Here is an 11,608-nt window from a genome sequence, read left to right on the forward strand (position 1 = left end):
AACCAAGCGACCGTAAGTGTCCAAGGCACTGCAAATTTTTGCGGTTAGATTCCATGTGCTTCTCACCTCCCTTAAAATGAGTTTGAAATGATGTGGGACTCGTGGAATCTTTTCTCACAAGAAGGCTAACACCATATGATTTTTCATAAGGTAAAGGGGCAAAGGTGAAACAAGCATATGAAATTCGAACTTGTTTCAACTATATGTAAAAAGTTGGGAATTCAAAAAGTGTCCCTTATATTGGGACATAGTGAGTATCATAATATATATATATATATATATATATATATGTATATATATGGCTTCATGAAGTTCGTTTTTGGTCCAATTTTAATGGAGCAACGGAAACTTTTATCATATTGGACATATAACGGGGGATACTTGAAATTTTGAGAATGGAGATAAAGATTCTCTGCAAGTTTCTATTAAAGAGTCGAAAAGAAGTGTAAGAAGCCAATTACCGCAAAGCATTTGTGAACGACGGGATTGTGATGAGAAAGATGTAAGAAAAAGCCACAAACGATGTAGGAGACATATGAATTATAATGTATTTTCATGCAACAAAAGTTATGGATAGAAAGGTTATAGATTGATTGCTAATATCATTTGCAGTGTATATATAATTACTTATCATGTGAGTTCGGACTAAACTTGAAGTAGGCACAAAATTCTTTAATTTTGTGAGTCAAGTATGGATCTCACTATAGAACCTAAAGCTCAAAATTAGAAAGTTTAAAGGGATAATATCAAAAACCTCTCCTAAGGTTTCTCTTAATATCACCTAGCGCTCCAAAGGTTTTAAAAATATCACTTACCTCCCTTTATTTTGTTATTTGTGTAACAAAAATTTTAAAAATCCTAAACTACCCTTTTACTTGCTAAATGAAAATACTCCAATGTCACTTTGTTTACTTGAAGAAAACTATCACTTAAAAAAATAATCTCTAGTAGTACTACCAAAACGTCACAATACTATAGTCCAAAAAATATATATATATATATATATATATATATATATATATAAAATAAAAAGATACAAACAAAGAAATATATTAGCACCAATTTAACTCTATATGCTCAAAATAAATTTCTTATGAACTGTATATTTTTTTTCTAATTTCTTCTCAACCCATGCCCAAACCTTTAAATTGTACTAATCATTATAAAAGTTAACTCAAAATAAATAATGAAATTATACCTCACTCTTTCACAATCATAAAAAGTAAAAAGTTCAATGTACTATAATTTACAAATAAAAAATCACAGTCATCCAAAAAAATGAGTAAGAAAAAATGTTGGAGAAAGAACAAAGAGAAGAAAGTGACTTTTTTTTTTAGTTTCATTTATTTGATATGTAAATTATGTAACGAGTAAGGGTTAATATAGTCTTTTTACAATTATCGAGGGAGGTAAGTAACATTTTTAAAATTTCAAGGGTGCCAAGTGATATTAGGAGAAACCTTGAGGGAGGTTTCTAATGTTATCTCAAATTTAAAAAATCCTATGTTTTGGAGTGAGCTAAACTTTGAATTTTTCAAAATTGACTCTAGAAACTCGATTAACTGCGCTACACATTATGTATTGTAGATGTAAACATGCGTTAAGTATACACATACTAAATAAAGGAGTATATTGTCTCATTCAAACAACCATTTAAATCAAAGTCTTTGAAGTACTCAAATAGTTTTAACACCAGTGCCCTTCTTTCTCTGAAGACCCATTTTCATTTGAAAATAGGGTAAAATATACAAAATCTTCTTGTGGTTTGTACAAAAGTTAAACTACTCCCTTATTATTTGAAAGCACCCAAAGGATCCCCTTGTAGATTTGACAAATATGAAAAATGGCTGGCAACTGCTTATATTGACAAAATCATATGAAATTCTCATATTACCCTTATTGAGTAGCTCTTTTTGGCATAAATCTGTATATATCTTTTGTTCTTTCTATTTTTTTCCTTTCTCATTTTCATCCTTTATCCTTTATGGTGGAGGATGAGTAATTGAATTTGTAATTAGATTTTGTGCTTCTCAGTAAACTCTACTTCAAAACAAAAGTTTTCTTGCATAGGAAACGTAAAATAGTAGTAAAGCAAGGAGATAAACCACAAAAATTTTATTTAAAATATATATTTTAAAAGAATAACATCTTTACAAATTTAGATCAATTGCCATTATTATATTATGTGAATCTAAGTAAAAAAAAAACATAAACAAAAGGGAAAAAAATCAACAACAACATTGATCAGTTCTTAGTTTAAATGTTATGTACATTGACAGTGTATATACTTTCATGGTTAGATACACGACAGATGTGCAAAATTTGGATTTCAAATTCAAATTAGATTATGTGTTATGTATCCAATGGTGAAAGTGTATATAATGTCAGTGTATACAAAATTAATCCTTTTCTTATTTTTCTATTCTAGTTTATATGTAATGGTGGTGCCCTATTTAACTAGTACCAGTACTAAAAACATATGAGAAGTGTGCGATTAATTATGGAATCTATGATGATGATGATGACGATGACAAAAATTGAAAAATTGAAATGAAAGATTAGAAATCTCCAAAGCTGGGGGCCCTGGGGGGGAACACTATTTGCATTCAAACTTGTTAGGTTCATGAGTAAAGGATTGTGTCCCACATTGGTCTGAGAGATAGAGAAAGAGCAGTTAATATGTAAGTAAGGGCCTGAGACCTATGGCTTAAGCTTTTGGCTCAGAGTTGGGTTTCTGACTTACATATTGAACTCTTTGATGGACTCTCTCGAGGTGTTTCTCCCCATCAAATTGGTATCATAATCTCAGGTTGCAAGACTGGACTACTAATGAGCAAGTGGATTCTTCTCAAAGTTGGACCGGAAAAAATTCTCTTCTTGGTGTGGACCAAAGTACCAAGGAGTTTGGTTAGTGTTGGACCACGTGCACTATGGGTTTGGCAGGAGGTCCAGTTGGTGTTAAACCAAGGAGCCAAAGGTTGGCAGGGATCCAGAATACAGTTTGGATATTGAAGAAGAGTGGGTCCATGTTTGGGAGAAGAAGTGACCTTAGGTGATAAGATAAGTTTGTCTTGAGTATTAAAGTGGGTTCGAAAAAGGACTTGTAAATTTGGATTTAATGTGGGGGTTACTCATGAAGAGGGAGATTTGTTAGATTCATGAGTAAAGGATTATGTCTCACATTGATCCGAGAGATAGAGAAAAAGCGGTTAATATGTAAGTAAGGGTCCGAGACCTAATTGCTTAAGTTTTTGAATCAGAGTTAGGTTCCTGACTAATATATTGGACTCTTTGGTGGACTCTCTTGAGGTATTTCTCCCTATCAAAATTGAGATCTAATGCACAATCCTATAACCCTGACACTATAAAGCTTCTCATGTGGAATATCAAAGGTGCCAATAGTGCTGCCTTTCGAACCTACTTTGTAGAACCAATTAATGCTTATAGACCTGGTATCGTTATGGTTGTAGAAACTAGACTAAGTGATAGCAGGGCTATTGAAGTCTGTGAAAGCATCCCGCTCATAAACTTCTGAATCCAAGATGCCAATACTTTCAAAGAGGGTATTTGGCTGTTGTGGAATAAAACGAAGATCAATGTGGAGAGCATGTAACTAGCAACTTCCAGGTTATCCATTCTGTAGTTTATGTACATCCTAAATCTACTTAGCAGCTGTTTCTATGCCAGCCTTAGGTTAGAAGAAAGTTCTTTACTCTAGGACCACTTAAAGTCTATAGCTTCCTCTAATGCTTTTCCTTGGATGTGTCTGGGTTACTTCAATGATCTTCTTGGGTTACTTCAAGATAAATGTTATTCTTGGTTTTGATGATCACAAAAGTTCGTTGAAATGTTTATACAGACCAAGAAAGTGAACACTTTGATCAGGCCTGATGGAACAAAGAAAGCATATGTTTGATTGACTCCAATCTACGATACTTTGGATGTGGCAAACAAGATTAGAATAATATAAACAAATTTAGTTATTGTTTTGTTCCGATCAAAGATATAGTCTTTTAAGTGTGACAATTTTGTTATAATGATCACAAAATACTTTGAATTGTTTATCTAACTTTCTTCAAATATAAGTGTTGTTACTTACCAAAGAATCAAGTACGAATATGACATGAGATGCAAATCAACCAAAAGAAGAAGCAAAAATAGGACACTCATGTCGGACGTCCGGAAGGAATCTGTCGGACGTCCGAAAGGATAAAGAATATCAAGAAGGAAGCTTTGTCGGACGCTCGTAAGGAAGCATCGGACGTCCGGAAGGATCGAACGCTTGCCATCGGACGCACATCAACCGCATCGGACGTCCGAAAAATTCCAAGATGACTTGCCAACTCTCTGTCAACGATCGGACGCTGTGCTGTCGGACGAAACAAACGCATCGGACGTCCGAACTTCAATTTGGCTGTTCTCGGACGATGATTTGATCGTCGGACGTCCGACAGCCCCAACGGCTAGTTGACTCTTCAGCTGCCTTCTATCCGTTGGAAGCATTGATGAAGCCTATTTCTGGTTCCCTTTAAAATCAAACTGGTCTGAACCAAACAGGGACTTTTGCACACTTTGTTTACAAGATCTCAAGAGATATTTTAGCGAGAAAATAGTCTTCAAAGCGAGATTTGTTTGAAAGTGGTGTGAACTTCTTGTGAGCATTTCTTTTGTGGTTGAAAAGATCTTTAGTGTAACTTTGTTGAGGGTTTTCTGAGTGATTGTAAAATTTCTTAGTTTGACTAAGTGAGACTTAGGGTAAGCAGGAAGTGCTCCCTCCATTGTACATCTAGTTGATCTTCTTTCATCAAAGAGAAGTTGTTCAACCTAGTGATTGGTCTTCAAGTTTGAGGATTGCTTGGTAGACATTTGGTTTGATTCCCTATCTTACTTTTTTGTTTAATAAAATTCTCATTGCTTATCTATACTTGTTTTTCTGATCAATATTGCTCTTGTCTTCTAATCTACTTGGTTGATCATTACTAGAAAAGAAGGTAAATTTTTATTAAAGAAAAAGTGCATAAATTTGGTTAAGATTTTAATCAACCCAATTCACCCCCCCTCTTGGTTGTCTTTGGGACTTACAATTGGTATCAGAGCTTGGTCTCATTGAGATTAAGCTCTAACGGCTTGGAGTAAAGATGACAACCAGTCATGTTATGTTTGTTGAGGAGCAATCTGTTACTAGACCTCCCATGTTTAGTGGCTCCAACTATGTTAGTTAGAAAGAAAGGATGATTATCTTTTTGCAATCTATTGATATTGAGTTATGATTTATTGTGAGTGAAGGACCGCATGAAGCTAACTTTCTTGATGCAGAAACAGGTTTACTTCGACCAAAAACGAGAGTTGAAATGAATGCTCAAGATAGGACTAACCTCACATTGAATGCCGAGGCCATGAATGTTCTTTATAGTGCCATAGATTCAAATGAATCAATTAGAGTAAAAGGCTGCAAATCGGCCAAAGAAATGTGGGATAAACTAAGAGAAATCCATGAGGGTGGTGACAACATGAAAGAACAGAAAAAGGCTATCTTGGTCACAAAATATGAATCATTTAAAATTGAACCTCTTGAGGATATTGACAAAATGTATTGCAGGTTCACTGATTTGATCAAAGATCTCGAGGTGTTGGGCAAAGAGTACACCTTGGGAGAGAAGAACAGGAAAATTCTCAATGCATTGGGCAAAGAATGGGAAAATAAAGTGACTGCAATAGAGGAGGCTAAGGATTTAAGTTCTGTGCCTATTGAATCTATCATTAACTCACTAACCTCTTATGAGTTGAAACTGAAATCTAAAGTGCAGGAGGAAGAGGATGCTAGAGCAAAGAGAAACATTACTCTAAAGACTACTCAAGGTGAAGATGATACAGCTCACTTGGATGATGAAGACTCGGATGGTGATGATAATGATCTTGCTCTCATCACCAGAGGTTTCAAGAGAATCTTGAATAAAAGAAAGTTTAGAAGGGGAGAACCTAGCAATCAATTCCAAAATCAGCCATCTATCGCAAAGTACAAAGGAAAACAAGATTTCAACAAGAAACAGTTGGACAAATGCTTCGAATGTGGACAGTTTGGACACTATGCAAACGAATGCCCCATGAAGAAAATGAAAGATGGAAAAGCTGATCGAAAGCCAAGATTCAACAACTTTCAGATTACTTGGAATGAATGCAACTCCGAAAGAGAAGTTGAAGAAGAAGAAGAATCAGCTCAAATGGCCTTCATGGCTATTGGAAATAATGAGGAAAAAGGATCAAACAAGTCCAAATGATTTATTGATAGCGGCTGCTCAAGGCACATGACCGGTGATCCCTCTTTGTTCATAAAGCTGAAATCAAAATCAAGTGAAAAGGTGACATTTGGTGATGATGTGAAAGCTATCAATTGGAAATGAAGGAAGCTCTAAACCAGCAGCAACTGAAATGGAGAATGAAGTTCATAATGATCAAGAAGAGGAAGATGAAGACAAAAATGATGATCCACTCAAAGATCTTCCCAAGACTTGGAAATTCAGCCAAAATCATCCAAAAGAGCTTATAATTGGTGATCCATCCGAGAAGGTAAGCACTCGTTCCTCATCTAGAAAATTGATTGATAATTTTGCTTTAGTTTCTCTTTTTGAACCCAAAAATATCAATGATACTTTAAAGGATGAAAACTGGATTTTGGCAATGCAAGAGGAACTTAATCAATTTGAGAGAAATAAAGTTTGGACACTTGTTGATAGACCTCTAAATCAACCTATCATTGGCACAAAGTGGATTTTTAGAAATAAGTTGAATGATAAAGGTGTTGTTGTAAGAAATAAAGCCAGATTAGTTGCTAAAGGATATGCACAAGAAGAAGGAATTGATTTTGATGAAACATTTGCTCCCGTAACAAGATTAGAATCTATTAGAATGCTTCTTGCTTTTGCATGCTTTAAAGGCTTCAAATTGTTTCAAATGGATGTTAAAAGTGCTTTTTTAAATGGTTTTATTGATCAAGAAGTATATTTGGATCAACCCTCCGATTTTGAAAATACAAAATTTCCAAGTCATGTGTTTAAACTATCTAAAGCTTTATATGGTCTAAAACAGGTTCCAAGAGCTTGGTATGAAAGACTAAATGGTTTCTTGATTGAAAATGGTTTCAAAAGGGGTGTTGTGGACACCACACTTTTTACTAAACAATTGTTGAATGACCTTCTTATTGTGCAAATATATGTTGATGATATTATTTTTGGTGCTACTAATGAGTATCTATGTAAGGAGTTTTTCACCACTATGCAAAGTGAATTTGAAATGAGTATGATGGAAGAACTAAATTTCTTCCTTGGACTTCAAATACATCAAGCTTTTGAGGGAATTTTTATAAATCAAGCAAAATATACCAAGAAATTGCTGAAAAGGTTTGGCATGGAGGACTCAAAGCAAGTTGGAACTCCAATGTGCACTTCTACAAAGCTTGACAAAGATGAAGAAGGTAATCATGTGGATGAAAAGCATTATAGAGGTATGATCGGAAGCCTACTCTATTTAACCGCAAGTAGACCTGATATTATGTTTGCTGTTTGCTTATGTGCTAGATTTCAATTTTGTCCAAAAGAATCACATTTGAATGCTGTAAAAAGAATTTTTAGGTATTTGAAAGGTACATTAGACTATGGTCTTTGGTATGCTAGATCTAATGAGTTTGCACTATATGGTTATTCGGATGCTGATTTTGGAGGTTGTCGTGTGGATAGAAAGAGTACTAGTGGAACTTGTCATTTTCTTGGAAATTGTTTAGTCTCTTGGTTTAGCAAGAAACAAAGTGCAATCTCTTTGTCTACAACCGAAGCGGAATATATTGCCGCTAGTGCATGTTGTGCTCAACTTTTATGGATGAATCACACTTTGAATGATTTTGGATTGTTGTATGACTGCATGCCTGTATTCTATGATAATACTAGTGCTATAAATTTGACCAAAAATCCTATTCATCATTCTAGGACAAAGCATATAGATATAAAGCATCACTTTATTCGTGATCTTGTTCAAAAAGGTGAAATATGTGTAAATTATGTTTGTTCTAAAGATCAATTTACTGATATTTTTACAAAAGTTTTGCCATTAGATCAGTTCATTCATCTAAGATCAAAATTAGGAATAATCGAAAAATCATCTTAATTTTTTTTGGGTCTTCGGACGTCCGAAAGAAGATGAACGGACGTCCGATGATGTTCTTTAGCCATTTTCCAGATTGCGCCTATTCGGACGCAACTGTCGGACGCACAACTTCGTTCGGCCGTCCGACAGTGCAACGGCTCAATTTTTTAAACAACTTTCTTCCTCATTTGCTTCAGACTCTTCCTATTCTATTTTCTCTCGGACGAAAACTCTCTCTTCCCTCACTCTCAAATTCGTACCATTTTGAAGCTCTCATTCTCAAATTGACTCAAACAAAACTTTTTCTGACTGATTGTGATTCATTTCTCCTGATCATTTCACCGAATCGCATAACATTTCACAAATTTCCAAATTTTCCTCAAAACCCTACTCTTTCATAACTGCTCTGACAACTCTTGATCAAGGCCTTTTTGTCCCAAAATTTCTGTGCGATTCACTTCCCTACTGCTGTATGCATCATTTGCATCCTTCATTCCACACATTTCGCACAATGGTGAATCTAAGGGGAGGAAAGGTTACTGTCGGACGCAAGCATCCACTCAGGGATGAGGATGAGGATCTTCCTACTGTCAAACGAACATCCAAACGCTTCAAAAGGGGAGCTATCAAGAGTCAAATGTCACGGCCTACACCACAACCCTCCTCTCAGCCTGAATCTGGACAGGGAACATCTTCTCAACCGCCTCCAAAATCAGCCCCACCCCCTACATTCTTTGATGATACAGCAAGAGACAAACACTCCTTGATATCCCAGAAAGGTGTCATCCCTCAACGCACTGTAAACCCTTCTAAATTTCGTCTCATAGGTTTAGAACCCATTCTGAAGCTGTTTGCTTTTCAGAAATGGTCGCATATCATTTCTATGCCAAATGTTTACTATCCTGAAATGCTGCATCAATTTTTTGCTAATCTTAGGAAAGGCTCTGACCAAACTGAAATCTTTTCCAGGGTTAATGGGGTAGATTTAATCTTTGACTCTGAAATTGTGAATTTCATTTTAAATACTACCATTGAACGTGGGTGCAAGGATAAAATTGTAAATTTCTTTTCCTATGAAGAGCACCCTAATGCTGATAATCATTTTGATGGGGCTAAAATGTTGACCTATTTTAAAAGAAGTTTTTCCTCCCCTGCTGATGTTAAACTGAATGATCTTGCCCCTGTGAATTTAATTGCCTTTTCTATCATTTCAAACCTGCTTGTGCCTACTGATGACCATAGAACTGATGCAAACAAAATGGAGTTGTACCTCTTTTATTGTTTTCGAGAAAAAATTCGGATTGATTTTGGTTTTGTCATGTGCAAGTTTTTATTTCGCTATGCCACTGATTCTCGCAGAAAACTATCCTATGGAAAGTTTCTTCAAAAGATTTTTGAGTTTTTCAAATTTCCAATTCTAGGTGTTTGTCCCAAAGAAGCATCTTCTTATACCTTTACCAGATGGTATTTTGAAAGGAAAAATCTTATTTTTAAAGATAATATGTGGGCTTATAAGGGGGGATCTTCTAGTGAACCTAGGTCTAAGGCTGCACATGATCCTTCATCTATTGCACTCACTCCCATTCATCCTAGAAAATCTGCCACTAAGGCATCTTCCTCCTCCAATGATGGAGTGATTGAGCTTTTTCATGAACTCAAACAGCATGTTCTTCTTCTAGAACATGGCCTAATGCTCACCATGTCCTCTGAGCAACAAACTGCCTTTCTAGACGAAAAGAACCTTCTTTTTCCCCCACCTGTGGTTGAGGAAGTCTCACAAGACAAAGAACCTCGCACCACTGATCCAGGTTCATCAGTTCCAGATCCGAATTCATCAACTCCTGTGACTCCTCATGGCCCTTCCACATCAGACAAAGGCAAGGTACCAATTGAAGAACCTGCTGAAGATGATGAAGAAACTGATGAGGAAGACCTCTCCCAATATCAGCTCTCTCGAAGAACACCTGGATCCACATAGTTCACTACTTAGGACATGTGCATTCTGTTTGTCTATTTTAGGTGTTTGTAGTGTTCAACATTTGTAATGTTTTTCTATATATTTATGTTAAGTAGTTTGAATGATGACTAAGTATTTTGATGTAATGAATTTGGTTTGCATTGATGAATGTGTTTGATGTGGATGTGTTGGATGTGATTGGTTGCCCTTTTGTGATGACACAAAGGGGGGAGAGGATTGGATTGAGTGATGATTGATGATGTTGGATATGTTGGATTGATTGTTGGTTTGAGTGATGATTGATGATTGGTGATGATGGATATGTTGGATTGATTGTTGGTTTAATTAAATTTGGATTGGCTGATAGTTTGGATGCTTAATTGTCATATATTTGGATAATTGTTTAACTCGGTTGGGCAGCCAAGTGAGGGGGAGTTTTTCAAAATTTTCAAAATTTTATGATTCACTAAATAAGGGGGAGTTCTTGAGAAAGGGGGAGCTTATTCTGCAATCATCAAATTTCATTTCAAACTTTTATTTTGTCATCATCAAAAAGGGGGAGAATGTTATTCTTGGTTTTGATGATCACAAAAGTTCGTTGAAATGTTTATACAGACCAAGAAAGTGAACACTTTGATCAGGCCTGATGGAACAAAGAAAGCATATGTTTGATTGACTCCAGTCTACGATACTTTGGATGTGGTAAACAAGATTGGAATAATATAAACAAATTTAGTTATTATTTTGTTTCGATCAAAGATACAGTCTTTTAAGTGTGACAATTTTGTTATAATGATCACAAAATACTTTGAATTGTTTATCTAACCTTTTTCAAATATAAGTGTTGTTGCTTACCAAAGATCAGGTACGAATATGACATGAGATGCAAATCAACCAAAAGAATAAGCAAAAACAGGACACTCATGTCGGACGTCCGGAAGAAATCTGTCGGACGTCCGAAAGAATAAAGAACATCAAGAAGGAAACTCTGTCGGACGCTCGTAAGGAAGCATCGGACGTCCGGAAGGATCGGACGCTTGCCATCGGACGCACATCAACCGCATCGGACGTCCGAAAAATTCCAAGATGACTTGTCAACTCTCTGCCAACGATTGGACGCTGTGCTGTCGGACGAAACAAACGCATCGGACGTCCTAACTTCAACTTGGCTGTTCTCGGACGATTGGTTCGGACGATGATTTGATCGTCGGACGTCCGACAGCCCCAACGGCTAGTTGACTCTTCAACTGCCTTCTATCCGTTGGAAGCATTGATGAAGCCCATTTCTGGTTCCCTTTAAAATCAAACTGGTCTGAACCAAGCAGGGACTTTTGCACACTTTGTTTACAAGATCTCAAGAGATATTTTAGCGAGAAAATAGTCTTCAAAGCGAGATTTGTTTGAAAGTGGTGTGAATTTCTTGTGAGCATTTCTTTTGTGATTGAAAGGATCTTTAGTGTAGGTTTGTTGAGGGTTTTCTGAATGATTGTAAAACTTCTTAGTTTGACTAAGTGA

This window comes from Coffea arabica, chromosome 7c (assembly GCF_036785885.1).
Source record: "Coffea arabica cultivar ET-39 chromosome 7c, Coffea Arabica ET-39 HiFi, whole genome shotgun sequence".
NCBI lineage: Eukaryota > Viridiplantae > Streptophyta > Magnoliopsida > Gentianales > Rubiaceae > Coffea > Coffea arabica.